This window comes from Pristiophorus japonicus, chromosome 1 (genome assembly GCF_044704955.1).
Source record: "Pristiophorus japonicus isolate sPriJap1 chromosome 1, sPriJap1.hap1, whole genome shotgun sequence".
Classification (NCBI taxonomy): Eukaryota; Metazoa; Chordata; class Chondrichthyes; family Pristiophoridae; genus Pristiophorus; species Pristiophorus japonicus.
This window is the reverse complement of record NC_091977.1, coordinates 315094891-315107036: the sequence shown is the minus strand read 5'-3', so window position 1 is coordinate 315107036 and position 12146 is coordinate 315094891. Positions and strand designations below refer to the sequence as shown.

The window sequence follows — 12146 nt, the reverse complement described above, 5'->3', positions numbered from 1 at the left end:
TAATGTAGTAAAACGTCCCAAGGCATTGAGATGACAAAATTTGACACCAAGCCACATAGAGAAATTAGTGAAAGTGACCAAAAACTTGGTCAAAGAGGTAGGTTTTAAGGAGCATCTTAAAGGAGAAAAGAGAGGTGGAGAGGTTTAGGCCTAATATCTCCTTATGTGGCTTGGTGTCAAATTTTGTATTGTAACGCTCCAAAGAAACACCTTGGAATGTTATACTATAAAGTCTCTACAAGTTGTTGTTCCAAAAGCAGTTTGGGGCACTGCAAGAGCCATGATTAGCCTCATAACTTCCTCAGAACCCTCTGTTGTGGGATTTGAAGATTGAGGACCTCCCATCAGTGAGGGTGTAATCCTCTACTTTGGTGAAGTGGCTACCAAAAACATGTTAAGAATTGATGCCATGTGCTAGTTGGAGGATATGAATGGCTTCCATTCAAAGATGGAAAGTAGCAGGCACCCTGTGTCCCTTTTTTGGTCTATGCAACACGACCGCCTCTCTCTCTTCCTACCCTTAACACCCTCCCTGCCCCAAATAACACCATGGGCCCAAGTTTCCACATGATTTGCGCCTGATTTTTAGGAGCAACTGGTGGAGAACGGACTATCTTAGAAATCGCAATTCTCCACTTTTTTTCTGCAGTTCTAGTCAGGTAGAACAGTTCTACTATGGAACAGAATTTTTTCTTCAAAAGGGGGCGTGTCCAGCCACTGACTCCTGATTTCAAAGTTTCCACAGTGAAAACGTACTCCAAACTAACTTAGAATGGAGCAAGTGAAGATTTTTGTAGAACTGAAAAAACCTGTTCTACACATTAAAAAATTAGGCGTAGGGGAGGGGGGCGAGGGAGGGAGGGGGGAGGGGGGGTGGGAGGGAAGGGAAGTCATTACATTCTACAATAAATCCTTAGTTATACTTATACCAATATTATACAACTAAATCCAACCTGAATAAACATAAGCAAAGAAAAGATTAAATAAACCATGTTCCTACCTGTGTGAAAGTTCTTCAGGCAGGCCTTTAGGAAGCGGTTTGCCGTCGGAACCGAAGGCTGAATGGGCCGGGCCCGAGATTTCGGGCAGGGCCCGTCCCCAGCACCAGAGGTAGGTGGCGTTGGGGAGGGAGGGTCGAGGAGGGGGAGGTCAGGTCGGATCCGGGTGGGGGGGGGAGGGTAAAGAAGAGAGGGAGGGGGGAAGCTGGAGCGGGAGTCGGCAGGAAGCAGGAGCTGGCCGTGGGAGGAGCCTTATTCATGCAGCCCCAGTGAGGCCATTCGGCCAGGGCTAGGGGCTGCGTGCTTCAGGCCCCTCCCACACAGTTTCGGGCGCCTGGAGCTACTGCACTTGCGTGCCCACTGTAGCGCGCATGTGCAGAGCTCCCGGCACTGTTTTTGGCGCAGGGTCCTAGCTCCGCCCCCTACAGCTCCTGCTGCGCCGCGGGCCAGAGAACCTGCAGGGAGGTGGAGAATACGGAGGTTTTTTTTAGGCGCACTTTGTGGCGCGAAAAACGGGCGCCCGTTTTTTATCGTGTAGAAACTTGGGCCCAACATGCCTCAATAAAAGTCAAGGCAGGCTGATAGGAGATGAAAGATAGGTATAAACTCCTCCTTCATAAATCATTGCAAAGACAGCTACCCATGTTAACTTTAACCCAAAACAAAGCAGGGCAGCCCAAAATTGTCTACACAACTCTTCTTTCTCCTCCTCACGAACAGCACAACATATCTCTCCCTGAAGTATGTAACTGCACTGAAATATGCATAAATGCATTCAGATTTGCTCTAATAATTTGGAGATTCCACCAATATGCAAACCACTAAAGAAAAAGTAATTTACCAAGAAATGAAAACAATTTTCTGTTTTGTGTTTCTCAAGTTGAATAAACAATTCTTATCTGTGGTTGACTTCATAAGCTTTCATCAGGCTTTTGGATTTTGGATTTGAATTCTGCTGTTTTTCCTCCAATGAGACCAGCTAATATCTGTGGCTTGTACATCTACAGGTTGAACCTCCCTTATCAGGAACTCATGGGACCTGGCCTGTTTTGGATAAGAGATTTTTCCAGACAAGGAGTGGTCACATTAAATTGGATGGTAAAGGTACTGAGTAAGGGGATATCGGTGCTGGCTGGCTTGGGGCTGGGAATGCGGCAGAGAGATCATTGGGGGGGCGGTGGATTGCGGGGTTCAGGCCAGTGATTGCAGGAGTCGGCAGCGAGGAAGAACTTGAATTTATTGTTCACCTGGTGGCTGGGAGTGGTTCTGGATAAGGGAGGTTCAACCGGTACAAGCTATTGGCAGTATAGGCCTCTCCAAATATTGCTGTGATGTTACTTTGGCATAGTTTTACCAGAGGTCTTTCATCAGCATAGCACTCACGACACTTTACTGATGCATAAGTGGCCATCACCAGAGTTTACACTTGTCACTCTAAAGTACCTGATGACAAAGCCACTGTTTTGACATTTCTTCATTCACTGTTTTCCGATAGATTGCTCTTCAAGTACAGTTCCTCCTATAAGTCAGTTACTTAGAGGCTGGGAATGCCGATAATTCTGGAGTTGTTCCAGAACAACTGGAGAGTTCAGATTGTATTTAATTAGTGTCTCCTGTATTATGCATTCACCGAAATAATGTTTCCTATCTTATACAGTGTCTAGCAGTTTCCCAATAATCTAATTCTATGGGAGCACTTCATGGAGCCATGGAACCTGGACTCGGTAGAGGCTATGAACAGATTTGCTTTGCTTACCTTCATTTGGCCACATTGTTTCTCAAAGAAAAGCAACAAATGCTAGCAATCTACAGTAAAAATAGAAAATTGTAGAAATGTATCAAGGAGTCACCATTTGAAGCAGAAGGATGGGTTAACATTTTGGGTTGGACTTGAGACTGATTTCCAGCATTCTGTTCGAGCTTCAGGGAACAAAACCTGTCCTTAACTCTTTTAACCCTTTGTTTTTCTGACCCATTCATTCAACAGTGATCCAGTTGATAGGCAAATTCCTTACAATATCAATCAAATTACAAAATTGATCCTTTGTGGATTACTCGTGTTTTTTCTTTATCTTCCCCGGGCAGCCTGATCACCAGTGGTAAAAATCGCCTATTAGGTCACAAATCACTAGTTGAGTTATGGGCCCCAAGTTTCCACATGATTTGCTCGTGATTTTTAGGAGCAACTGGTGTTGAACGGAGTATCTTAGAAATCGGAATTCTCGACATTTAGTTTGCTCCAGTTCTAGTCAGTTAGAACAGTTTCACTTTGGAACAGAATTTTTTTTCAAAAGGGGGCGTGTCCGGCCACTTACGCCTGATTTCAAAGTTTCGTGAGTAAAAACTTACTCCAAACTAACTTAGAATGGAGAAAGTGAAGATTTTTGTACGTTCGAAAAGACCTTGTCTACACTTTAGAAAATCAGGCGTAGGTTACAAATTAGGCGTAGGGAATGGGGTAAGGGGGGGGGAGAAGGGAAGTCATTAAATTCTACAATCAATCCTTAGTTATACTTATACAAATGAATCCAACCTGAATAAAAATTTATAAGCAAAGAAAAGATTAAATAAACCATGTTCCTACCTGTGTGAAAGTGCTTCAGGCAGACCTTTCATGTTGGAGACGGGCAGCGGTGTGGCGTCAGTGTCTCGACGGCAGCGGCAGCAAGCTTCGAGCTGAGCTGCAGCGCTTGAGGCGGGCCTTCATTCTCTTCGTGGCTGGCCGCGAAGAAGCAGCACCGGACGGACCCGAGGCCATTCAGCCATGAGATATCAGCGACGTCAGTGGCTGGCCGGCAGCCGAAGAATCAACGCAGGACACACGCAGCTCATTAAGGTTCTTGAGGCCATTCGGCCAAGCTTTAGGGGCGGCGTCAGTGGCTGGCCGGCAGCCAAAGATACAGCAGCAGCCTTCGAGCTGTGAGGGGGACTGAGGCCATTTGGACAGGGAGAGGCAGCCACATCGACAGTTTTATATTTAAATTTGCAGAATGGGTGCTGCATTGTCAACACCACGTATTATTGCAAAGTTAATTGGCACTCTTATTTCTCCAAACACAGTCCTTAATTTGCATGCACCAATGCAGCACCAGTTCTGCAAGTTTAGCAGTGAAAAGCTGAACTCAATGATTTCAGCAGGTGATTTATTCAGCAGTGCTGCTAAAAGCACTCCCTCGCACAGAAATATAAAAAAAAATTAAATTACAAGCCTCTGCAGGGGTCCAAGAAATAAATCTTCACTTTTTCTGCAGTATTTTTAAAAATGGCCGAGTGCCAATGTTTGTGTGAGACTGCGCGCACGCTCCAACGCGCACGCGCAGGGTTGCCGGCACCACGAAGGCTAATTTAAATTGTACCCGCTACTTAGAAAATCGGCACGAGTGTTAGGCTCCGCCCCCTGCTGCGAAGAGCGCACCGCGCCGAGCAGAATATCGGACTTTTTTTAGGCGCTGTTTTTGGCGCAAAAAACAGGCGCCCAGCTCGGAGGTGTGCCGTTTTCGCCGTGGGACGAAACTTGGGGCCATGAAGTTTGACTCTTTGTGGGCATTATTATAGTGCACTGTAGATATTTGGAAATCATCCTCTTAAAATTTGAATTGGATAGACTTTTTCATGAGTATTTGATAACCTCTATCTTTGTACCATTTGTTTTATTCTGCTTGTACAATTTGAGAGAAGCTTCTGTACAAAACCCCCCCAGTTGTGTTGTTGGGCTGGGATTTGCAGAGAGATCATGAATATTGTTTGTCTTAAGGTCCAGTGTAAGCAGCTAAATGTAACTTTCTTGGTCTATCAGTCGGTTGTTGGAATAAGAAACAAATTTAGCAGTGTTAATTTGGGAGCTGATTCGTGAACTCTGATCTCTCGGCGAGACTTTCGGCACATCACCCATATAAGTGTTGAGATTCAGGCTATCACCCATATTTGCTGAAAAGTGGAAGCTAGCACCTGATTATAGCCCATTTATCGCCAGTGCAACTTTCGGTATACATGATGTCATCCTCGTGCAAGGCCGAGAATTCTGTTAATGGAAACTAGCGCCCGATTAGTGCCGAGCGCTACTTTCGGCAATTCACCCAAATGATCGCTGCAGCTTTTCTTCAGCGTCTTTTTGGGCCAATCACCTGACCTTAACTCAGCACTACGGATGCCCTTTTGTAACTCAGAGGATCTTTAATAGGCTGCTTGAAGTACTTGTCAGGAAAAGCAATTTGTGAGTGATTTTAAGTGTTTTTGACTCTTGCCAATCATCTAATCACATTTGTATTTGTTGAGGACAAATTAGGGGCATTTTATCGTGATGGGGCCTGTAATTTCTCAACCAGTATTGATGACTAATCACATGCTGCAGAATAGAGATGGGAGTAGTTTTATTGAGCAGTGTGTCCAAAGAGGTGGCAGACTGCTGAGGAGGAGACGTTACACCCAACACATTTACAGTGATAAGCGATCATACCTGGACTTGTCCGATAACACGTGCGTTAGAAGGCTGCGCTTCCAAAAGGAGGTCATCAGTGAGATATGCCAGCTAATTAAGGGAGATCTGCAACCTACCAGCACCATCATGACAGCACTGCCTGTTGAGGTTAAGGTTACTGCGGCACTTCCCTTCTATGCATCAGGCTCCTTTCAGGCCTCAGCTGGTGACATTTGCGGTATCTTTCAGCACGCCACACATTGCTGCATTCGACAGGTTACTGAAGCCCTTTACACATGCAGGATGGACTTTATAAACTTCCCTATGACCAGAGAGGCACAGACGGGAGGGCTTTGGGGTTCCCGAGAATACCAAACTTCCCCAAGGTGCAGAGAGCAATAGACTGTATGCATGTTGCCCTGCGAGCACCTTTACAGGATGCAGAGGTGTTTTGAAACCGAAAGGGTTTCCACTCCCTGAATTGTCGACCACAAGCAAATAATCATGGCAGTAAATATACATTTTCCAGGGAGCATCCATGATGCGCACATCTTGCATGAGAGCACAGTCTCTAATCTGTTTAACAGTCAGCCGCAAGGTCATGGTTGGAAGCTGGGCGACAAAAGGATATGGCCTTGCCAGCTGGCTCATGACCCCCCCCCCCCGCGTAAGCCCCAGACAGAAGGCGAGAAGCGCCACAACGAAAGCCATAGCTACATGCAATATCGTCAAAGACAATTGGAGTTCTGAAGCAGCGCTTCAGATGCCTGGACCGCTCGGGAGGCAACCTACAATACCACCCTGAGCAGGTCGCTGAGTTCATTGTGGTGTGCTGCATGTTGCATAACCTAGCTATCTGGAGAGGACAACAATTGCTGATGGGACTGCCGGTCCACCTCTGGAAAGGAGGATGAGGACAATGAACCCATGCCCCCACGCCTACCCCCCACCCCCCCCACAATACTGGAAAAGCCCCGTGGTAGTTAGGCAGCCGCAAAACTCTTGTCAGCAGCTCATAAATGAACGCTTTGCGCGAAGTTACATTGGTGACCGTTACAGTTGTTATGTTTCATCCTTGCCTGGCCATGGCCATTGTTTCCAACCATTGTATTGCTGTTTTACTCTACATTATTAGAAGACACTTCACAACAATTGTAAATTTAAATAAAAATGTTTAATTGAACACGTAATTTAAATTTTTTTTTAACAAACCTATATAACATCCCCTGACAGTCGTCGACATTTTTAAGAGAACAATATGGACAACACCTTCCCACCATCCCCATGAGTGAACATTTAACTCTTTTTTTCTAACAATATACAGCCCCCCCCTCCAGCGGCCATGTTTCCCTCCTACACCTTGGACCACCTCTCTTCTTTTTTTTCCCCCACCCCCCCACCCCCCCAAACGTCATAACCCCCCATTTCCCACTAGCTCCCCGAGTAATGGGACCAAGACGTCTTGCAGCAAAGCATTTCAAGGACTGCTGCTGTGGGGGTGGGGGGTGGGTGACGTCGGCAGAATGACCTCAGTGGCTGGAGGAGAAGACATTTGCAAAGAAACATCTCCCAAGTCAGAAGGAAGTTCTTCCTCCTGTCTCTCATCTGTCGTGATGGTTGGTGGCACAGCACTTTGGGTGCAGTACCATCTCCCGAAGCTATTGCATGGCGCAAGGCATTAACAGAGTTGGTCGTTCACCCCATTGCTGCAACTATCTGCTCCGTGCCCTCCTTATTCGCGCAGACAATGTTGCTGATCAACCCACCAAGTGCCTGGAGGAGCTCTCGACCTATGTCGACGCTCACCCTTGACAGTGCGACCATGTCCACATTTGGATCTGCCCGTTGCAACGCGTGCCTACCTCGCCGACTCGCCCTCCGCGGGGTCGGCGTGGGCACTGGATGCCTTGGAGTGTCTTGCTGCAAGCCGCTTGGCCCTGTTACTTCATCCGTTGATGACGTGGTCGCAGGTACCACAGATGACAACTCGGGCTCAGTTTCTTCCTCCTCAGTTTTGTGTTCATCACCCATGGTGATGACTGCCTGCAGCAGTAAAGCGGTTGGTGCAGGGGCCTCCCTTTGCGCCTGGGGAACTGCAAAACATAATTGAGATTATTAGAGAAGGGTAGACATGAGTGCTTGCGCTGCGCTGCCATATGTATGAGGAGCAACACTACTGCAATAAATGTGAACGAGAGACATTACATATGATTAACATGAGAGTACAGAAGCTGCATGCATGACATTACATCCTATATTATAATGAAATGCCATTAAATTACTAAGTTACCACTGCTTTACACATTACTCACATGGTGCAACAATGGGATCTGCCCCACCACGGGTGGCAGAACGATTATGGGTGCCTACGAATGCTGCGGCATGTACTTCTAGGTTGGTGAACGGGTGCAGCTCAGCAGGCCCCCCTCCGGTCCGCCTCTGCTTGGCATGATTCTTAAATATCTTGCTCTGAAAACATGACAAGAGCATGGCATAAGCTAATTGACTAAGTACTAGTACAGAAACACAACAGATATTGTAATCCACAATTAGTCACCCCACATGCTATTCATCGTTAATGTTATATGCAAATATGTTTTGTATCCGCATGGATGCATAGTTATAACATCTACGTTCAGAGAAAATATTTAAGATCGTGTTTATGAACTAATGCTTGACACCAAACATCTTGGGTACAATCTCCAGGAAAGGCCCTATCCATTCGGCGCCTGAGGGGAGGTAGGCGGTTTATTTGAATCGATGGAGGCCGTCCAGGTGGGGAAATCGCGTCCGCTGGGCAACTGTAATGAGAGGGCACCGTGTCCATGAGCTGTGCTCTGAGATCTCCGTGTGGCTGGAGCTAATGTCCTGAAGTGTCCCAGGGCAGACAGTGAGCCAGGGCAGCTCTCCCTCAGTCCAGGCTGGGTCAATGAGTGACAGCAACCGGAGAGACTCGCACAGTCTGGGTAAAGGTGACCAGATCCCTCAGTGCTCAGTCGTTCCCCATCCACTAAAGTAACCAACAAGGAGACGATGTCCAAGTTAAAGACTTGCTCACAGCGCACACACATTCTCCTTCTAAACTAAAGTGGTAGAAATGCCGAATGTTTGCGATCTGTCTGTTTACAGTCAATCCTTTTTTTTAAAAAAAATAAAAAAATTATTAATACTGTTGATTAAATGTAAGGTACCTCAGCAAAATTAGACTTGAAGGACGCAGGTTCCGACCCCTCCAAATCTTAGCAAGGAAGCTACCCAAGATTACCCAGCTTAATTACAATCTGGCAGATTTACATTCTAATGAATGAGTCGGTGCATCATTCCAATTTAAAATGTAATAATTTAATACTTACTCTTCCGAAGCAACCAGGCTGTTCTATCTCTTGCGGCACTGGTCTGCCTCACACCTGTCATGGGCCACAGATGATACAACGGCGGCGATATCAATTCATATTTTTTTGTGTCCGGGGGGAGGTTTCCCACGCCCACCCTGGGTTAATTGGCCCTACCTATTTTCAATCTCATTAACGAGGGCCTCATTGGAGAAGGCTTTCGCCCTCCTTCTCTGACAGCTCCTCCTGCTGCATACTGCTATCACTGGATATTTTTTACCTCAACAGACAGCTTCCCTTCTCTCTCCCCCTCTCTCACTCTTCTGAGCATGCGCAAATGACTCCTGAACTCCCAAGTTGCAGGAAAAATTCTTTGCTTAAAATAAATACGAATGCGCAGAATGGCCGTTGCTATGGACGCCAGCCTTGCACGATTGAATACATCGCTAAGGCCCATTCAATATCGCTAAGCTATTGCCCAAATGAAAAAGGCGAAACTAGCTGTTTTTAAAATGGGCAATATTTCAGCGAGCCTGAAAAAAAGAACTAAGGCTGGAACTATCGCCCATTTTTGGGTGATAGCGATCACAGTGGAAAATCTAGGCCTCGGAATCTGAACTGAAGAAGCCCCATATAAAAGCAGCAAATGAGTGAGCAGGGAGCAGTTGGCTTGAATGCTTCAGTTAACTTTCATACTTGCTAAGCTTTGCCGTGCTAAATTAGCTTCAGTGATTGGGATTCAAATATGGAGCTTAATGTATGTGAAAGTCCTGACTGAATTCTTCCCGACTATCATTTGGATGATCACCAACCACTCATTCTGTAAGCCATTGACCTAGCTGTTTTCTACTGTTAATGTGGCTTACTGTATATTTGGCTGTCTAATGTATGTGGTGCTTCCCCCCCCACCCCCCCCCCCACCCCTCTACTGTGCAGCATTTCCTGTATACATCTCTTTTTATGACCACTTATGCTTTCTTGGTTCCTTGAGGATGAATTGAGAATTTTTATAAAACGTTTTTAATGAAAATATTTCCATGTGTGTTTCATTCATGGCAAGAAAAAGCAGACACAAAAACCCTCTGGAAATATTCCATGGAATTTATTTGGTCATTTGCCATGCACGACCAACAATTGCTGTTTCACAGCTTGAAAGAACTATTCAAATAAGAGGACAGCATGTTCTGTAAATGGGAGAACATACTGTGACTTGGTGCTAAATTGTCTTGTGGAGCCAGTTATTTTGCAAGCAGATTTTAATTGGACAAGTTGAAGCAATTTTTCTTTTAATCATGGAAAAATGAAACATTTTAAGGGGATTTCCTTTCTTTTAATTCATTTGCCTGATAAAAATATGGTAATCCTTTAAGAAAATAATTTTGGTGTCCTGTTGCATTTCCATAAACTATTGAATAATCTGTAATGTATTTTACTAGATATAAGAACATAACATAAGAAATAGGAGTAGGCCATTTAGCCCCTCGAGCCTGCTGTGCCATTCAAAAAGATCATGGCTGATCTGGCCGTGGACTCAGCTCCACTTACCCGCCCGCTCCCCATAACCCTTAATTCCCTTATTGGTTAAAAATCTATCTGTGATTTGAATACATTCAATGAGCTAGCCTCAACTGCTTCCTTGGACAGAGAATTCCACAGATTCACAACCCTCTGGGAGAAGAAATTCCTTCTCCACTCGGTTTTAAATTGGCTCCCCTGTATTTTGAGGCTGTGCCCCCGAGTTCTAGTCTCCCCGACCAGTGGAAACAACCTCTCTGCCTCTATCTTGTCTATCCCTTTCATTATTTTAAATGTTTCTATAAGATCACCTCTCATCCTTCTGAACTCAGATTGAGTAGACTGAGTCTTTACTCGATCATCATAAGGTAACCCCCTCATCTCTGGAATCAGCCTAGTGAATCGTCTCTGTACCCGCTCCAAGGCTAGTATATCCTTCCTTAAGTAAGGTGACCAAAACTGCACGCAGTACTCCAGGTGCGGCCTCACCAATACCCTGTACAGTTGCAGCAGGACCTCCCTGCTTTTGTACTCCATCCCTCTCGCAATGAAGGCCAACATTCCATTTGCCTTCCTGATTATTTGCTGCACCTGCAATCTAACTTTTTGGGATTCATGCACAAGGACCCCCAGGTCCCTCTGCACCGCAGCATGTTGTAATTTCTCCCCATTCAAATAATATTCCCTTTTACTGTTTTTTTTTCCAAGGTGGATGACCTCACATTTTCCAACATTGTATTCCATCTACCAAACCTTAGCCCATTTGCTTAACCTATCTAAATCTCTTTGCAGCCTCTCTGTGTCCTCGACACAACCTGCTTTCCCACTAATCTTTGTGTCATCTGCAAATTTTGTTACACTACACTCTGTCCCCTCTTCCAGGTCATCTATGTATATTGTAAACAGTTGTGGTCCCAGCACCGATCTCTGTGGCACCCTACTAACCACTGATTTCCAACCGGAAAAGGACCCATTTATCCCGACTCTCTGCTTTCTGTTAGCCAGCCAATTCTCGATCCATGCTAATACATTTCCTCTGACTCCGTGTACCTTTATCTTCTGCAGTAACCTTGTGTGGCACCTTATCGAATGCCTTTTGGAAATCTAAATACACCACATCCATCGGTACACCTATATCCACCATGCTCGTTATATCAAAGAATTCCAGTAAATTAGTTAAACATGATTTCCCTTTCATGAATCCGTGTTGTGTCTGCTTGATTGCACTATTCCTATTTCTTCCTTAATGATAGCTTCAAGCATTTTCCCCACTACAGATGTTAAACTAACCGGCCTATAGTTACCTGCCTTTTGTCTGCCCCCTTTTTTTAAACAGAGGCGATACATTAGCTGCTTTTCAATCCGCTGGTACCTCCCCAGAGTCCAGAGAATTTTGGTAGATTATGACGAATGTATCTGCTATAACTTCTGCCATCTCTTTTTAATACATTGGGATGCATTTCATCAGGACCAGGGGACTTGTCTACCTTCAGTCCCATTAGCCTGTCCAGCACTACCTCCCTAGTGATAGTGATTCTCTCAAGGTCCTCCCTTCCCACATTCCTGTGACCAGCAATTTTTGGCATGGTTTTTGTGTCTTCCACTGTGAAGACCGAAGCAAAATAATTGTTTAAGGTCTCAGCCATTTCCACATTTCCCATTATTAAATCCCCCTTCTCATCTAAGGGATCAACATTTACTGTAGTCACTCTTTTCCGTTTTATATATCGGTAAAAGCTTTTACTATCTGTTATGTTTTGCGCGAGTTTACTTTCGTAATCAATCTTTCCTTTATTGCTTTCTTAGTCATTCTTTGCTGTCATTTAAAATTTTCCCAATCTTCTAGTTTCCCACTAACCTTGGCCACCTTATACGCATTGGTTT

At 45.2% G+C, this 12146-nt stretch overlaps 1 protein-coding gene across 5 annotated transcripts in view; it reads left to right on the top strand.

The window, feature by feature from the left end:
* The window catches only part of atp9b (ATPase phospholipid transporting 9B), a 468699-nt gene that overhangs the window by 32158 nt on the left and 424395 nt on the right, over positions 1–12146 (top strand). The window contains exon 1 of one of the 5 annotated variants that reach the window (XM_070888577.1): positions 2021–2102. The exons of the other annotated variants lie outside the window; for them this stretch is intronic. The gene's annotated coding sequence lies outside the window, so the exon portion shown is untranslated. Of the gene's footprint in view, positions 1–2020; positions 2103–12146 lie in introns of those variants that run through there. 5 annotated transcript variants of the gene reach the window in all.